This window comes from Hirundo rustica, chromosome 2, assembly GCF_015227805.2.
Source record: "Hirundo rustica isolate bHirRus1 chromosome 2, bHirRus1.pri.v3, whole genome shotgun sequence".
Lineage (NCBI taxonomy): Eukaryota > Metazoa > Chordata > Aves > Passeriformes > Hirundinidae > Hirundo > Hirundo rustica.
In genome coordinates this window covers 54302836-54321219 of record NC_053451.1, presented here as the reverse complement: position 1 = coordinate 54321219, position 18384 = coordinate 54302836, and the positions used below count along the sequence as shown (strand labels likewise).

General features: G+C 37.8%; 1 long non-coding RNA gene across 1 annotated transcript in view; it reads right to left on the bottom strand.

Moving 5' to 3' along the window:
* Window positions 1-13888: 13888 nt before the first annotated feature.
* The window catches only part of LOC120748544 (uncharacterized), a 72991-nt gene continuing 68495 nt past the window's right edge, over window positions 13889-18384 (bottom strand). Inside the window, exon 4 of the long non-coding RNA XR_005699388.1 lies at window positions 13889-13974. This is a non-coding gene — a long non-coding RNA (uncharacterized LOC120748544). The remainder of the gene's footprint in view (window positions 13975-18384) is intronic.

The following is an 18384-nucleotide window of genomic DNA, read 5'->3' as shown; positions in this document are numbered from 1 at the left end:
GAGAGGACAAAGCTGCCAGAAATGCCAATGCCACTGGACAAGGAAAAGCAGAACTCACAGGGGTGAACAAATGGGTGGGCAATAGCTGCTATCCAAACCTGGAAATGGCACAGAATAACACGGACAGGAGACTTAAATGTTCATGCCCTTGAACAATTCCAGGGATGGGGCTTCCACAGCTTCTCCGGGCAACCCGTGCCAGTGCCTCACCATCCTCTGACCTATGATCTCGGTGAGCTTCTGAGGTAGGCTCTGAGATTGAATAGAAAAGCTGAATGTCATGTGAAGTCACAGAAGGCTAATGGAACATCAGACTGCTATGGTTTGGATCATCTCTTCTGTTGAGGGATCTATGCTGACTTCTTGTCTACCCTCAGGACCAAGACAAAGCCATGAGTGAAGGACGTAATGACAGTTCTTAGATCACTTACGGAGTGTTCAGGACTTGCACGCATATGTAGATCTTTGTTCTTCTGAAGCAGGCAGTGACAAGCACGCAGGTCTCATACTGGAGGCAATGACGCCTGCTAGAAAGACCACACAGTTCTTTCAGGCAGGGTAGGTAACAGTGTGGAAATAAGTGTTTTGAAAGCTCAGAGCTCTCAGGGCTTTCTAACTTGGTAGTGATAAACTGCTGGCTGAAAAGATTTCTCTGTATCCGATCTTTCAGCTGTGCATATTTACATTCTTGAGATCTGGGACAGCCAAAATGAACACTATACTAGAATTGCCTCACTACCACAGTTTTTAAGAGATCCCCTACCCTTTTCAAGAGATAAAAAGGGGATCTCTTTTCCATAGGAAAAGAAACAGTGTTACTAGCGATCTAACATGCTCTCATAAAACACCTTGAACAAAAAGGAGATATAGGCGAATCTCTGTGACAGTTGGTAGGCTTTAACACATTGTAAAACCATTTCAGTGCTTGAAAGGGAGATAAAACTTTAAAAAATATCCAAATGTTCTGGTGCAGTCAGACACTGCCATGTGGATAAAAGAAGCAGGTGAGCTGCTACACACAAAGAAGTTGTCTTTTTTTCCTCTTTAAGTCTTGTGATGCTTTGCTGGAGGGCATATAGGCCTGCAGGGTTGAAAAGCCTATGCTCTTGTGATGCCTGTACTTGGCAACTGGTGTTTACTTGTTTTGGGGAATCTAAGAAGAGTGTGGTACAACCCTGTCTATAAAAGAGAGGTCCTTGTGCTTCAGAAAACCCATAAAGAAATAGTTTTTATCAAGATGTCTATCTCTGGAAATGTCACTACTGCCATAAAGGCGCTCTACTGTGCCATATCTAAATTCCTTTCTAGGCGTCTGTGGCAATGCTTACTATTTCAAATTAGCATTTGCAATATTAACAAAAAATAGTCTATTTAAGACACTCCTTTTCAGAAGGTGTTGGAGTCCAGGGCATTCCTTTGGTTGCCCTGGAGGGTCAGGGACCTGGGCAGGGGGGTCTGGGACCCCAGCCCAGAGCGACACTGGCTTTGATTTCAGTCCATGGGAAAAACTTCCTACACTGAGAGAAGGTTTACATGCCACAAGAATGTGAGAAATAGTAGTTTAGCTTATCACAGAATGAGAAAATAATAGTTTTAGGTTTCTAGCATTGAAGTGAATGGGGACAAGATGGAGAATCTGGGGCGTTGTCTCCTTCTCCTTCTCCTTCTTCTTCCCTCACTCCATTGCTGCATTGACGTGGCACAAAGTAGTTAGTGAGGATTGAGTCAAAGTAAAGATGACCTTTTTAGTAATAGTGATAGACATTGGTAAGAAATAGTAAATAAGAAATACGTAGTAATTAGTATAAAAGGACAGCCCAGCTCGGGGGGAGACGTGAGGAATCCATGCTGCGAACATCTTGTCGGACTCCGAGAAAATTGTAAGATAAGAAACAAAAAACGAAGTATGCAACATTGAAAAATCTAAACCTGAGAACTCCGTCTCTTCCTTCGGCTCGGCTCGGAGCTGTGCAGGGGAGCAAAGGACCCTGAAACCACCTCAATGTTGGGGTAAGCCCCCGACAAGAAGGTAATTCTTTCTGCAGCAGAGACAACACTTCAGCATCTTTTTGCTCTACTTATCAGTATTTCCTGTCATTGGAGGCAGCTTTCACAGAATCAATTAGCTTGGGAAAGAGCTCTCAGATCACATCCAACCTATGACCAACTGAACACCACCTTGTCAACTGGACCATGGCACCAAGTGCCATATCCAGTCTTTTCTTGAGCACCTCCAGAGATGCTGACTCCACCGCGACCCTGGGCAGTCCATTCTAATATCTAATCACTCTTTCTGAGGCGAAATTCCTCCTAATGTTCAACCTACACCTCCCCTGGTTGGAAGCCATTTCCTCTCATCCTGTCACTTGTTACCTGGAAGAACAAACAAGCAAGCCCTCTGCAATTACCTACGAGGATGTTGTAGCAAGGTGGGTGTCAGTCTTTTCTCCCAGGTAACAAGTGACAAGATGAGAGGAAATGGCCTCAAGTTGTGCTAGCATAGGTTTTAGCTTGGATAGTAGGAAAACTTTCTTCACTGAGAGGGTGGTTAAGCATTAGAACAGGCTGCAGGGAAAATCACCATCCCTGGGAAAGTTCAAAAGGCATGTGGGTGTGGCACTTGGGGATATGGTTTAGTGGCGAGCATAGTGGTGCTGGGTTAATGGTTGGACTAGAGATCTTGGAGGTCTTTTCCAACCTTAACTCTTCTGAATCTATGAGATGCTGAGAAATACAGGAAGTTCCCATCTCTATAAGCTGTCCTAATGTAAACCACACCTACCTCTCTACTGGTGTAGGATGTCCAGCTAAACAGAACCGTACAGAACCTTTCAGTCTTCTTCTGGTTCTGACTAAGCACACAAATACTTTATTGGAACTAGTCCCACAGGATGCCAGAAGCCTATAAGAAATCATCTTGAGTACCAGCAGAGCAGAGAATGCTTGAATCAATATTGAAGGCCAGACATCCATCGAAGTTTATGAGGGGTGATTCGGAGCCTGATTTGACAGTGAGGATCTGGATTTCTCTGATGAAGCACAAGAATTCAAAAGTGATTCAACCTTGCTACAATTAATCCTTGGTGCCACATTGTTACTGATATTTTTTCTAGAATTATGTCTGCCAAGGAATCCAAGAACTGTGGACCACTGTATCATGAAAATTCCAGCTCTGCATCATTGGACTTCCTGGTGTTCCCAGGTCTGAGCTGTGCTTAACTTCTTCAGAAGAATTTATGTAGGATAAAATCAGGATATGTTTCACAAATGTTCTGTTCCTTGTCTCCATCTAATTGAGGTCTAGCCATGTTAGGAGACTTGCTGACAGCCTAGGACAAGAAGTTAGGAAAGCAAAAGAGCTCTGGTCTTTTTCAAGTGTTTCTGCTCAGGCAAACTAGAACCAGAGGCCAGGTGCCTGTATCACTTGTGACATCTTGAGGCAAGATGTTTTGCTTGCTCAGCCTTCTTAGAAGATTCATGTGATGCTCATCAACTCAAGTAAAGTGTATCTTATGTAGACAGTCTTTAATGACACCACTACATTACACAGCAAATGTTTGAATGCTTAGGGAGGTCGTGTTCATTCATGGGGTATGCACAGACATGGAATTCTTCCTAGGCTTAAACAATTTCTCCAACAAAAGCAGAAAAAACCCAAACCCAACAAACCAGAAATGCTACAGTTCCTTAACTGAACCACATCTTAACAGTTTTTAAGTGTTAATATAAACAAGTAAGAAAGTAAAGTAAGAAAAAACTAATGAAGATTAGTGAAAAATAAAATTACTACTATCATTGGTTAATGAAAAGCTCTCTGTAGCCAGTGGTAGTCTGAAGAATGAAGGGATGGATTAACACTACTGTTGCACAAAGAAATGCAGTTATTCCTTTCATAGCTGCTGAAAAATGCTCTGCTTTATTGGTACTCATGGCTGCATGCTGCATCCCTGTATCAATGCACAACACACACACACACACAGGAGAATTACAAGTATTCTTAAAGATGCTAGAATTCAGGAGGATATTTTTTTGTTTTGTTCATGTATTATCCAGAGGCAGATGAAAGAAAAGTGTCACGGGTAAAGAAGTTCAATATAAATTATTTGGTTTTAACATAAAGGGTAACAGAGAAATTCCTGTCTCAAGGATGTGCTTTATGGAGATTCACAGTAGTTTTCCCCAGGCCTAGATGTCTCAAAAGAAGAGCCTATTGAAAGCCTGAGAAATTCAAACAATATAAATCACCAGGACCAGGTGCTGTTTTTAAAAGAATCTTGCAGTAAACATGAAAAAACCACTAAAGTTAGGATTCTGTCAATTATGATTGAAAATTATGTCCACTAGTCTGGACAATTGTTCACAGCTAAAGAGAAAAACCTGCAATTTTGGAGGAAACTGAGATACATTCATAGCAAAAGGTAGAGCTTTTCTCAGGCTACTTATTTTATGGCTGAATAAGCATAAAAAACGGGATCACAATATAATACCTCTGCAAGTTATCTGTATATTCTAAGTGACTAGAATTACTAAAACTAAACATTAAAGATACTCCAAGAACCATGAGGAAATCCTGAAGTTCAATCCTAATTTGAGAATGGAGTAACCACTCCTCCTCAGAAGAAGAATATTTTAATTTTTCTGAACCGGGTAAGTTATTTGAATCTTCTTCAACCTCAAACAGGCTCTTACCTATGCTGTTAATTTATGAGGGGGATTGTAAGTTCTCCCGTGAAAAAAATCCAACCCAAACCAAAACACTTCTGAAACCCAAAGACTCAAAAAGCTGCTTCAAACATAGAAAGGAAGCAGTTTGAGGGTAGATTGCAGGAGGGAAGAGGTGAATCCCCTTGCTGGTTGCTGAACAGCTATGAAGTTCTTTAATGCTGCTCCCTGCTTTCCATCTTCAGCAGATTTAGGAAATGTTGGAGCATAAAGCAGTTTAAAGCCACCTTTACTGGTGCTCTCTTCAGCAATGAAACCCAGATCTTTGGCATAATAGTGGACTGTGATGAGATTCACAAATACTTCATTATCTCAGTGTTCATCTACTGGAAACATAAGGTACTCCTTTAGTGAGCTTTAATGGTTACTTGTATTTATTATATGCTGACTTTACCATTACTTCAGGAAACATCTTAGGAAAAGAATATGGAACATGCAAGGAACTGCACAGTTAGTCCAATAAAAACAAATTACATTACCCTTTGAAATCCTACCTGCAGCTTGCTTTCATCTGCTAACAGCAATTGTTATCACTGCCAACAACCTTTGAACAAAATGGTTTTGTGACTTTTTTGCGCATATCCTTGATTTAACAAGAAAGATGGGGAACATCTGTGGGCAACTTCCACTGGGTATTTTTTCAGAAGCAGGAGATGTGAACTTGAATCTTCTCAAGCTTCTGAAACCCAGATTTTGTTTCGTGGAGGAGTCCCCTTGCCTTGAGATTGTTTCAGCTAGTTTCTTAAAACTCTTGAGGGATTTCAGCAAGTCATGACAATTTTAAACCAGCTCTTTGTTCTGTCCCCATCTTTCCCATTCCCTCTTTTTAATCAGAGCAGGTAGCCTTACCCTCTTGTTTCTGCCAGCTGCTCCAAGATACCTGATCACTGATTTCTTCTTAATGTGTTCTAGGAGTGAGAAAAAGTCGTCCAGCACTCTGGCTTTCTTGGCATCATGCTAGTCTTCTGTGGTATGGTAGAAAATTAATTGTCACATCAGTTTCTCTAGCACTGTTGCAGCTATGGATTTTCAGCCACAAATCCAATTCCTTAAATGAAGATGACTTGTTATAACCTTGGCCATACCTGATGCAGAAGGAGGTAACTTATGTATTGTTTAATTCAGAGCAGAAGATCCTGTACCTCTGTGATCAACAGTTCTTTCTGGAATCCTTGCATCACCCAGTACTACATTTCATACAGTATCTACAGTATTCCATCACTGCCTGGATATACAGTGAACATTACAAGGAAGATTTTAGGTTCTCGTTACACTTGGGGAAAAAAAAAGCCTAAATGCCTAATAAGTGTCCTGCAGCTGTCAGCATGAGACATTAATTTGAGTAAGAACTTCTGTTTCTCAACATATCAGAAAACAAAAACAGAGCATGCAGCTAGTTGCATTGGTAGCAACTTAAAACACATACAAAAACATCTTAAAGCAAAGCAAATGTGATTAAAAAACACCCAAGACTCACTCTTGGTAAAACCATACCTTGTTAAATAGCAGAAGCTCTCATAGATGTGCCTGCAAGAGAGTCTCAGTCATTAAACAAGGCTGTAACTGTTAGTTCACTGCCAGCTTACAAACTTTTATGCTTAAAACCCCTGCATTTTTGACAGAACTTTATGTAAATGCTTTGCCTTAGTCAGGCTGTAAATGTGATATTAAGGCATGCTAGTCTTAAGTTTTATCACAAGGACGAAGTACTGCTCTACATTTTTATTACAGCAATTTAAAAATAAACTTCTATAAAGGCATTCAGAAATTGTGTGCAGGCCCTCTATTTAACCAAGCTTTAACATTTCTTATACACAAGAGATAAAACTTGATTTTAAAGGGAGTTTTTACAAGCACACACATTTTTTTTCTCCATTTTCTCTATTTGTGATACAGGATTGAAAAAAAAATTGTTTGCTGAGTGCAATGAACAGATGAATTCAAGCACAATTTCCTCCTAGAATCTCCACAGCAATACAACCAACAGGGGGCTGTCTGGCTACACAATGTTATCGAATCTGCAGTGAAATCCTTTTCCTGACTGTACAACCTACCATTCATGCACACTTCCCAAAATTGATTGAAGAACAAGTCATTTAACAGATTTCATACCTTCAAAACAGCATTCTTGTCCATTTTTGTCTCATACTACTGGAAATCTTCTATTTTTGATTTCAAAGTTCCATTATAGATGGATAATATAGCTTTACTGTATTTATTGATGTGTCTGAAAATAACAGATATTGCTTCTTGGAAAAGGGGCAGACTTTCACATTGGCTTGATAATAGGAAAGGCATATCACAGCTGCTTCCAGATGTTACAAAGCTATATTTATATGAGCATTTTTGTGCTGGTTTCATATGTTGATACTAATCTTCTGTATAAGAGATATACCAAAATGTTTCTAGACCCTTTGATATTGATTTAAAGAGCAGATAGGGGAAGTCTGTCTGTAGTAGTGTCAAGAAAGGAAGACTAAGGCCCTGAATATTCCTTACAGTGATTTAAGCAATGAAATGGACTTCAAAACTGGAGTGCCAATCTCAGAAATAAAGGCTATTTTCTCAGTGCTGGCACTATTGCTTACAGTAAGCACATTCAGCTGGCTGAGCCTACCAAAAACTAACCTAAAGTAATTCAGTGAAACCACCAAAGGCATATGAGAGCCAGGGTAACAGTGAAAGAAACAAGAAGATTCATTCCCAAACTTGTCTGGTTCAAGAATCACAAGGCTGTAGAACCATAGTCTTATATTATTGTTGACTGTCCTAGCTGGTCAAGTAATGTAACTCCTGAAGCGCTTCCTTTGCCTTTATTGCATTAAAACATTAAAAATGCATACATTTGAGACTTTCTATGCTATAATTTATGCCTAATATACTTCAAATTCTATAATACTTCAGGGGTTTTTGAGTATTTGTTGAGAGATTCCAAATGCTTTACTTTTAAAACCACTTAAAAGTGTAAAAGCTGCTGACAGAAGGTTCCTTTATGGACAATACATCCACACACTTGCCCTGCAGAAACATAGGGAAAGGTGAAGCTTTCTATCCATGTCTGACTCCTATGGCTACAAACAGCAGAAGAAAACACTATGGATATATGATTCCTATCTCTCAAGAGAAACTAAGCCTTTACCAATATGCACTGTATACTTTAGACTGAAGATACAAACTAGATAAATGCTACTATAATATGCTAATTTCATAACTTTTGATCATAAGGTTCAAATTTTACATTAAGAAGCAGAATCAATATAAGAAATTTAATTTTATTAACAAACACAGAGCTATTATAAGTGAATAAAATGTGTAAAAAAGAGTTGCACCCGATGATCATTAAATAGCTTCTAACAGAAATAAACTATTTAGAGTGATATAGTACTCCAATGATTATTATCCCCCTCACAGAAAGATGAGTAATGCCTCTCATGCCACTGCGTTTTTTCCAACATTTTTTATTTCTCTTTATAGTTAAATATTTTATTGTGATACACACAACTGCCTTAGAAAGGAGATTTGCAAATATCTTAAGATGCAGTCCCAGTTCTTGTTACAGAAGCACTCCAACAGTTTGCTGTTTGCTGACAATAGGTTGCGATGAAGATACAGGGAATCTAAACACTTCAAATTTCAACCATTACTGCTAATGTGGCTATCTGATTAGAAGAGACTTCCCCCAATACTTGACAAGACACCATGACTAAGGGAAAAGCTGAAACATTTTCACATCACTATATCCAAATTTCTAATACAGACCACTCATTTAGCAAAATGTGCCATAGACAGTAACAAGAAAAATGCCTTTGAAATTTGAAGAAAATGGCTACAAGTCCTACATAGTTAGGTATAAGTCACTTCACATTTTTAGAAATGCAGTGCTTACCATTGTATATTAAGAAATTGTTACAATTTAACTAGTTCATTCCTTCTTGAAAACAGATCTTCACCATTTAATTTATTGTCAAATATGCTGAAGTTCAAACATGTACATTACCTTTAGTATATAGAAGATTTTACAGAATGTTGATGATGTTACTTACAAAAATGACAAGCAAAAAGTGGCATATACAAGTGTTTAATAATGAGTTATATTTGCAAAATGAATCAGTGACAAGACAGGACACAAATCAGAGTATTTTGGAGCTCACAGGACTGCAGAAATAGACCATGGATAAACAGCACGGAAACTCTGCTTCCCAACCTGAGCTGGTAACAAGGAAAGTTGATTGCAGATCTGGTCTTTAAAAGATGCACAGTACTTACCTCTTTCTCAGAAATCAGAATTAATAAATACCATAGAAAATTCCATGAGGAAATGCATTACTGTAGTACAGCTACTAAACAAAAGTAGCCAACAGCCCTTCAAGGTATGTGTCCATTACCCCTATTTTAAATATGACACAGAGGCATAGAAACTATCATAGTATGCAGCAGTTTCAAGTTCCCTTTAAGAAGATGAGACTGTCAGCAGACATAACTTTAAAGAGTATTTTAATTCAAATGACAACTCCTAAGAAGCTCAGCTACCAATGTGAACCACCAGTGTTTCTTTCAGACATGAGAATCTTAAATCAGACACCCCTAAAATAAAGCACTCTATATGCACTACGGAAACAATGGCCTGGTTACTTGTCCAGCATCATGTGAGAATAAAGGCAGAAAAATAAACATCACATTCCATTCTTAGGAATTCTCACTTGACATAACCATGAAGACATGGTTTCCTCTAATTCCAGCCATTCGTTCCATTGCCTACAGAATTTTTTACTAATTTCTGCAGCACCTATCACGACATCAGGCTTCTTGCTTGCACAGCCCACAAACATCTTCTCTGGCCCAGCACCACAACAGGCTGACCCTATCAATAGGTTAAACATTTTGTGTGATCACAAGGACTGCTTCATAGTATACTGACACAAGGGGGCAAATGAAGATTGCAGAATCTTAAAGTAGGAGTTATCTAACTTCTTAATGTTTCATTTTGTGATCTTCTTGTTCTTTTAACAGTTATTAGCTTGTGCTTTGGTTTTTCTTTTTCCCCCCCTCACAAAAACATTTCCTCCTTTGAATTCTAATTCCCCTTATTAGATGAAGCATTTTATTTACTTCCACAAAGATGATGAGAGAACTGAGGAATCTTTCACATGAAAAAAGGCTGACTTAGCTGAGACTCCAGTCCGGAGAAGAAAAGGCTTGTGTTTCTGTGATTTCAGCAATGTTTCTAAATGCCTGCTAGTAGGGGTACAGGAGAGTAAAGACATAGTCAGGCTCTTCTCAGTTGTGTTCAGAGACAGGACAAGAGGCAACAGGTAAGAAATGAACTGCATGAAATTCTAGCTGAACAGGACAGGCTGCAGAGTCTCCGTCCTTGAATATATTCAAAATTGACTACATATAGCCTTAAAGAAACTACCCTGTTTGAACAGATCTCCCTTACAACCTCAACTAGTCTTACTTTGGGATTTTTCAGGACCGAAATACATGAAGTAGCTGAGGCTACTAATAGGCTTGCCCTCTTCTCTGTGGAATATGATGAGGAGGATGAAATAGACAGTGATTTCCCATATGACAGCAAAAACTACGACTTAACAGTCTGCATTCCCTTCTGGATCCAAAGTGCAGAGTACTTCAGTGAATATTAGGAATCATCTGAAAGTGCAAGTCCCTTTCCCTAAGCCTGGCTCGTTCTCTTTGCCTCAAGCCAGACCCTTCTGTCAGGCTGCTGCTTCTTCCAATTTCAGAAAACAAACCAACCCCCAAATCTTTGCCCAATGTATTTCAATCCTTCTGATTTTCCAGTTCATCAGCTCTGTCCTTCCTGTATCTGTTCTCAGCTCCAAACTTTTAACATCGCATTTTAGACATGCTCCTTACACTAGTTGTCTTGACTCATACAGAACTATTAGTCTCAGTTTATTTTCCAGCAGGCCAATCTTTTCTTGCCTTTTTATGTGAACTAAGCATCTTTTTCCCATACTGTTCCTAAGCCCAGCAGAAAATAAGCACCTGAACCAAAAACAGTGAGCTTTTCTTTCTCACATCAGGCACAGACCTCAGGACCCCAGGGCTGCAACACAAAGTGCGTTCAACCCAGCCACAGTCTCCAGCACCACCTACACAGGCAAACCTCTGGAAAATATAACTGCAAATATTAAACCACCCATGGACCATGTGAGAAATGGTCCTTTTCAAAGGTTTAGGAACAAAATCATTTGAGTAGACCTTCATAAGCACTTGAAGTTTTTTCCTTAATCCAGACAGGAACTTTGGTTCCTCAGTTGAACTCTGGTTCTGCAAATGCTCAAACTGTGTTTTCACCATGTCACTGAACTATTCTAAGCTGCTAGGGCCACCAAATGAGGCACTTCAACCTTTGCCCTTCTGCTTCTTCCTGCTCCCTGCTATTTCCTGCCCTTGTGCCAGTGATAGGAGTTTGCATGGTGAACCAGAAGGAAGCAGAGATTGTTTCACTCTTCACACAAAGGCCAACACGAGCACAATGAAGCAGTCAGGAACAAACAGTTTGGCAACTGGACTTCGACAAAGCCATGCAAATAGACTTACTTGTTGCATGCTCTCAAGTTTCTGATCAGCTCTTTAGATTCACATCTACACATAGAAGTCCCTGGGAAAAATCCTGGGTACATTAAAACACTAGATTTACAAGAGCAACTGGATGGATGGCCTGCTGCAAGCACTAGTTTGCAGCATGCTCAAAAATCAGTGACCTTTAAGGTCTTTCCAAGCATTCTAAGTCTTCAAATGGCTAAAGTGTATGTGCAGGTCTTTAATATTTAGCAGTTACATAGTGCTACTTGAAGAAACTCAATGAGAAAGTTATTTAACTTTAAGCCAGATAGGATATTTTTTCTAAGTAGTCAGTCTCATTTTGGTCATGCATCTTAAGAGAAATGTAGCAGGAAAATGTGCACTCCAGTGTTCATTGTGAAAAGCTGTAGGCTAATTCTACATAGCTGTGCTGTTGAGAACTGCTCAGGTCTGAACTAAATCAGAAATTTTAGCCATTAGTAATTTTGCCAGTTCAAATCCACAGCAGTAGTAGACAACAAGAGTGTGATTTTTACCAGTCTAAAATTTGGTCAAATAATGCAAACTTATGAATCATAACAACTTGGATTCACGTTCATCTACATCATGTTTGTACCTGTGCAACTGCACCAGCAGCAGGCCTGTGAAGGCAAAACAAATCTTGAGTGCAGATAAGCTTTTTTTTCCTCCTTTTACAACATCTATATAATATATTAATGACTCTGTGAACAACTATTTGAATAAGGTATATGTATTCTAAATGGTAGAATACAACAGGGCTAATAAAATTAGATTAGCAAGTGATACTGAGTCATGATAGTGAAGAAAATAAAATCTTAAAAGGAAACACACTTTCAGATCTGTATCTAAAATTAGCGACATTTACATAACCATTAGTCTACATTTGACTCACCACACAGTTCTTGCATGCAGCTTTTAAAAGGAAAGGAGCCCAGTAATTTCCATTCTCACTGCAGCAATTTCACTCATCTCAATGAAAGATTCTCCTGCAAGAGAAAAATCTTAGTGGAAGATGAGAAAAAAATTAGTAAATTCACAGTCAGATACAGAATGTAAACTTCTAACCATAAAACTGTTATCTATCGATAGCCCAGTGGTTTACGAAAAGAAGTGGTTAAAAAGTTTTGTTAAATAAAATTGGAAGACATTTTTTCTTTATGAGCTCTCTTTGCTTTTTAAAAGCATGATCAAAAACCTCCCAGTTCCACTAATTTAGAAAAGGTAGTAAAAATGAACACAGTTTGAGAGTAAAGAAATGTGCTGTAAATGAATGTAATTTTTTTAGTTTTTAAATATATAAACAAACACACTTACCAAAGCATTGTTAGACAGGTGTAGCTTGAGATGGCTCCTTTAAAAAGTTCAGTTTTCACATAAACCAAAACAAAATTATATATATGTCTATTCTATATTTACCATCAGATACTATGAAGCTCTAAATATAGTTTCAGAATAAATGAAAATACAAGAAAAGCTAAGAAAGTGTTCATATACAAACAATATATAAATTTACAGAAATAAAAAGGCATAGGAAATACATGCAATGTCCTGTTCCATGACTCGCGTGCAGAAGTGGCTAGCCTTACTTCAGCAGCACAGTTAATACTGGAGATATTTACAGTCTTAACACCAATATTTACGTGCTGCTAAAGTATGACAGACATCAGCATCACAAGATTCACTAATTCATAAGTGGTATGTCTCTTCATGGTGATGAAATCCTTGTATTTTTGAGGCAGCACAATATGGCCTGCACCTTTTCAAAACCCACAAACCATTATGTGCTGCTACGTTATGCCAAGGTGTCTACCGTGCTTCAAAGAAACAGGAACAAACTTTCCGAGCTGAATGCAGTATTTTCTTATTGAACTTTAGCTTTCATGTAGTAACATCAGTTGTATCAAAGAAGTACAAAATATTTAGGAGACATCTGTCCATTGCCAAGCTGACTGTATTTACATTGAAGCTCTGGACTTTCTTGTCACCTGAGCATAATATCTTAATGGGACATGAACCACAAACTGGACAATTATGTGTCTGATTAGAGGAACTAAAGATTATGCAGATGTTTATTTCAAAAGAAAACAAAAAAAATCTGGGTTATTGTCTAATCTAATTTTTTGTCATTTGGAAAGTCAGATGTAAAAAGAAACCCCAAAAACTTCCATATGTAAGAGAATAAGAGTTAATTTTAAAATGAGCTTCTGTCAACTACTCTATCAGTCCTCAAGCCATTTGTTAGCTCTGTAGCTTATCCTTACTGCAATTTTTGGGCAGACAGACTAAAAAGAATCTTAGTTAATTTCAGAGGAAAAAAAAATTGAAAATCCCCACAACAATTGTTAGCAAGAATAGTAACTTATCTGTTATTATGAGCAGGAGTTCATCTGCCCCCAGCCTAGAATGACCATGCCGCTTTACTTGAAGTAGGCATGAGATGTGGAATTCATGTCCCTGCTAGGTATCATTTTCTTAGACTAAAGAATGCCAGAGATTGAAGTGTGTGCAGTCCTTTTACTGGTTCCCTAGATAACATGAATTATGCTTTCTATAATGCTTTTTATACTAAACTGTTAAGACAAAAGCTACTTACACGCATTGGAAGAAGCACGCCACTCCTTTGCAATAAGCCTTCCAGTCAGGTCATCATAGACAACTTCTGGAAATTAACAGGGCTATCTGGAAGCACAAGAAGAGACTTGGCAGGCCATGTGGTGGAAAGACTGGAGTTTTTCTTTGCTCCTTTCTTATTTTTGCTTCTATGCTAATACAGCAGGGCAGTATCTGCTAGAAGAGTCCATTGCCACAAACATGCCAACTAAAGTGGGACTGCCAGTGTAAATTTGCAGGTAACAGCAGCAACACTTTTTATATAACTTATCCAGGTAGGAACACTGTCTTTAGGAACTGCAGCAAAGAGCCATTTCCAGTATATTTTATACATGCACAGCTATATTTAAACTTAACCTACCCCACCTCTTAGTACATATGTTTGTTTTTAAAACAGATAGTTAAAATAGGCAAACTAAATCAAATAGGCACAACTTACCCAACTTACCATGGTGAATTAAAGCAGCAGTGCAAAATCAAAATAAACCTATACTGTAAACGTATGCTCTGACAGTTGATCTCCCCCCTGAAGAAACTGTGCTAGGCATAAGCTAAGAGAAGAAAAAGTAAAGACAAAATCTCCACCATATATATTTATACACACATATATGTAATGTGGAAGGCACGGACAGAGATAGATATGAGCAAAAATGCTAGCCAGCAGTAAGAGATTTACTCCAACTTTAAGAGTAAGAAAAAGAGTATGAAAAATATTCTCTAGCAAGAAAAAATACTGCTTGGTACTTGTAGATTTACCTTAAAAGCTTGAAAGAAAATTATTTAAGTAAGACAGCTGCAACATTTAATACCTTTGCAAGTGCATTTCTCATTTTTACATTCAGGCCAATTCTTCATTTAAAACTCCGTGTGTTAAACTGACACTATTCTTTCATTGCCTGGTTGATTTCAGATTCTAGCTTAAGTATGAAGGGTTTTTTTCCCTGTTGCATAACTAAATCCCTCTAAAATTGAACTATACACACTATGAAATGAAGACTTGGCAGAACTATTATGCTATTTTCTACAGTAAGTATATCAGTAAGAAAACTTGCAGGTAATTCCACCCACCCAAACAAAACATGAACACAAAACCTTGCATGAATTACAGGATTCTGGGTCTTTTTTTTTTTAATAATGATTTTGAAGGTGCTTCACTGCTGCTTATTTTTTTTTAAACTTTACTACAAAATGCCCCCAAAGAAACCAACCAATACAAAATTCAACACAATGTGACTGTATGTTTTCTACACTGCTATTAAAATAGATACCATCTGCAAGGAGAATAAGCAAATTAACACCTAAAATTGAAGGCAGCGTATGTGAGAGAAGGAGTTGTAGAACAGGAAAAGGATGAAAGGAGGAATATCTAAGATAAAAAGTGTACTGATAGCTAAGCCAAGGAATCTACTAAAATCCAGGAGTGTCTCCACAAAGCTGTGTACCATTTTGTTTTGGTCATAAAGTCTATATAGCTGTTACCAAGAGTTCTTCTCCTACTTCCATCCTTGTGACTTAAGTTTGTGGATGAGAGGCAGACAGACAAAGGAGACCCCAATAAAAGCTGGGAATCATGTATGCAAGCAGCTCTATTACATTTCCCAAGTCCCTGGGAACGAAAGAGAAAGAAAAAAAGAGAGAATGTATATATGTATTTGTGCTTGGTTTAGCAATTGGAGTGTTCCCAAACAATGAAAGAGCCTTTCCTCAATTTCAGTATTTCTTAGTTGATTTATCACAGATCAAGCCCAATATAAAATATAATTTTCAGTTTTTATTGTTTATAGTTAAGAGTTTATGACAAAACCAAGCCAAACTCAATCTTTTCTGACCCTGTGAAAACCAGCTACAAGTCAATTTCTGGCTACTACACATACTAATAAGCTCCTTAAATGCTACTGTAACTACTAATAAGCTGCTTCAACCTCTATGTAACATATGATATCCAGAAGGTACCACTAGGCCTGCAATCTGACTGACAGGTCAGTGACTTGGAGTAAAACACACCAAGACCTTTGTATTGAACACAAGTTGTCTCTAATACCCAAGCGCATGATGCAAAATTTAATAATTTACCTTGTGTGTTGTACATCATTGCTCACAACCATATTCCATTGCTTTTGTTCCTTACTCATTAATGCAAAACACAGATCCAGTATGAAAACAAGGCTATTGCTTCACTGTTCATTGTGACCCTTTCCCAACCTTATTTCAGAATAAACTTAGAAAACTGAACGTGACCCTGAAAGACTCAAGTATTCCACAGTCTCAAAGCATTACACTTGTCCACCAGTGCTACTTTCCTCCACAGCCCTGACATCAGCAATTACATGTCCATATCTCAGTTTTCCTAGGTTAGCTTAGTTTAACCAGAAATGAGACAGGGTTTGCACTGAGATGGCACAGCCTTAAGTGTAGCATTTTTGACAAGTGTGTCCTGCTCTGTGCATTCCATTAATGGAGTAAGTTACCTCTGTGTTAGACAGGACATTTTGCAGTGTAGCTTTCTGGACAACTGCTGGTGAATTTACCAAGCTCTCCTCTCACAGTTCACTGCCACTAACACACCAGTAAAAATGAATAAACACAATGGCAGTTCAACACTGGAAAATACTCTTATGGTTTTATTGAATTAATATGAGGAAAAAAAATTTGAGAATCTCACTGTTCACTACCAAGAAATCTGAAAACTTCCATTTTCTAAGATCTGAAAGCATATGTAGCTGTATCTTTCTCATGCACTGTTTACACCCCTCCCTCCAAGTTAAAACAATAGGTTAATTTTATTTTTGTCATATGCTTACTCAACACTGCAGTATTTACACTGCAAACATACTAGAATTTATAACTCTTGTTCATTCTTAAACCTAAGATTTAAAAGTATGTTATTTTACTCCTGTCTTCTTGTTTCTTTGTTAAGGAAACATCTTTCCATCAAATTTGTGGTGTCAGCAGCCTTTAAAGTGATATGCATGTATTTTTTAAAAGAAGAAAATATTCCACCGAAATATTGCTGAACATTAACTTTAAGGGTATCAGTGTACTTTCAGCTACTATTCCATTATTATTTGGTTCAGGCATAATCTACAACATTCAGTTCACTCAACTTAATTGAGGTTACTTTCTGGTCAGAGGAGGAAGAATTAAGAGATTAAACTATATACCTTGATTGTTCTTCTCTGGAAGTAAACAGTAAGATTTTTAATTACCGTTTAAGACTGCAGTTCTAAAAAGAAAAAATAAAGTTAAATTAAAAAAAAAAAAATCTGTCTCTGAACTAGCAATTTTGTTACATTTTTCTGAATTAAATAACTAACACACCAATAAATTTGCCTCACTTCACCTCAAAGAGGTGCAGTAATCCAGGACCAAGCTTATACACACTCTCTATGCATAATAGGTCCTCCCATACCTTCTAGCAAGCAGCTGAATATTTCTAAGACTATTATAAAGTTCTGTTTAAAAAAAAAAAAATCACAAATAATGCTTTAAATAATTTTCTGAACAAAAAGATGAATATTTGAACAGAGATAACCAACTCTAATTTAGTGTTTTGGTAGCATAAACTTTGACATAAAAAAAAAAAAGCATGTTCACTATTTCCTGATTATGTCAACAATACTCCCCATATAACCACGGCAAAAGACTGCAAGAACTACATTTTTTGCAATGTGAAGTATTAATAACTAAAGTAAAGCAGATGACTGCTGATTACTGAAATATACTGCTACTAAATTTGGAGAATCTATATCATGTGTCCAGCCATCTCTCCAAGGATCATGAACAAACAGATTTAGACTAGCTGGAGAACTACTGCATAAGATAAACATGAAATAACAAAGGCAGCTAAAAATAAAAACCAGGAAGTAAAAGCATTGAAAAATTCAGAAATATAAGAATACCTGGAAATTTAGAAGTGCAGTTAAGGATTCTCATAATCCATTTCTCTTTTACACCTTTTTTACTTAATCTAAGGCTCCAGCTACTGCTTATACTAGCTCATGTATTGTATGAGATGCACCGCACCCCCCCCCCCCCCGCAACTGCTCTCAGGAAGACAAACCAAAGTGTAGACTGTTACTTGGTTCTGCAATATTGATGCTTCTACTGGAGTGATGAATAGCAAACAGAATGCAGTGGATTTCACTGAAAGGCAAGAAACTGAAGGTAGTCAGTTCTGATTTGAATAAGTATAGTATGCCAATTTTTATAGCTTGCTAGCTAAAAAAAGCATAACTACGGGAAGCTGATATAGGACAAAAAATGTATCACTGTAGAGTTTGGTGTATTATCAGTGTATTTTAGAATCAACTGTAGCTTAAAAATAAAACTGAATAAGACTAATCCCTCCCACCTCTTTTCCCAGCTTCTAAGAAGTGTTTTGTCAGAAGCTGATGCATTAACTAGATTGCTATATGAAACTGTCCCCTTTACAGGGAACTTGTAAAGTGTAACAAGCTCCAAGTTCTAGCAGAGTTTGTA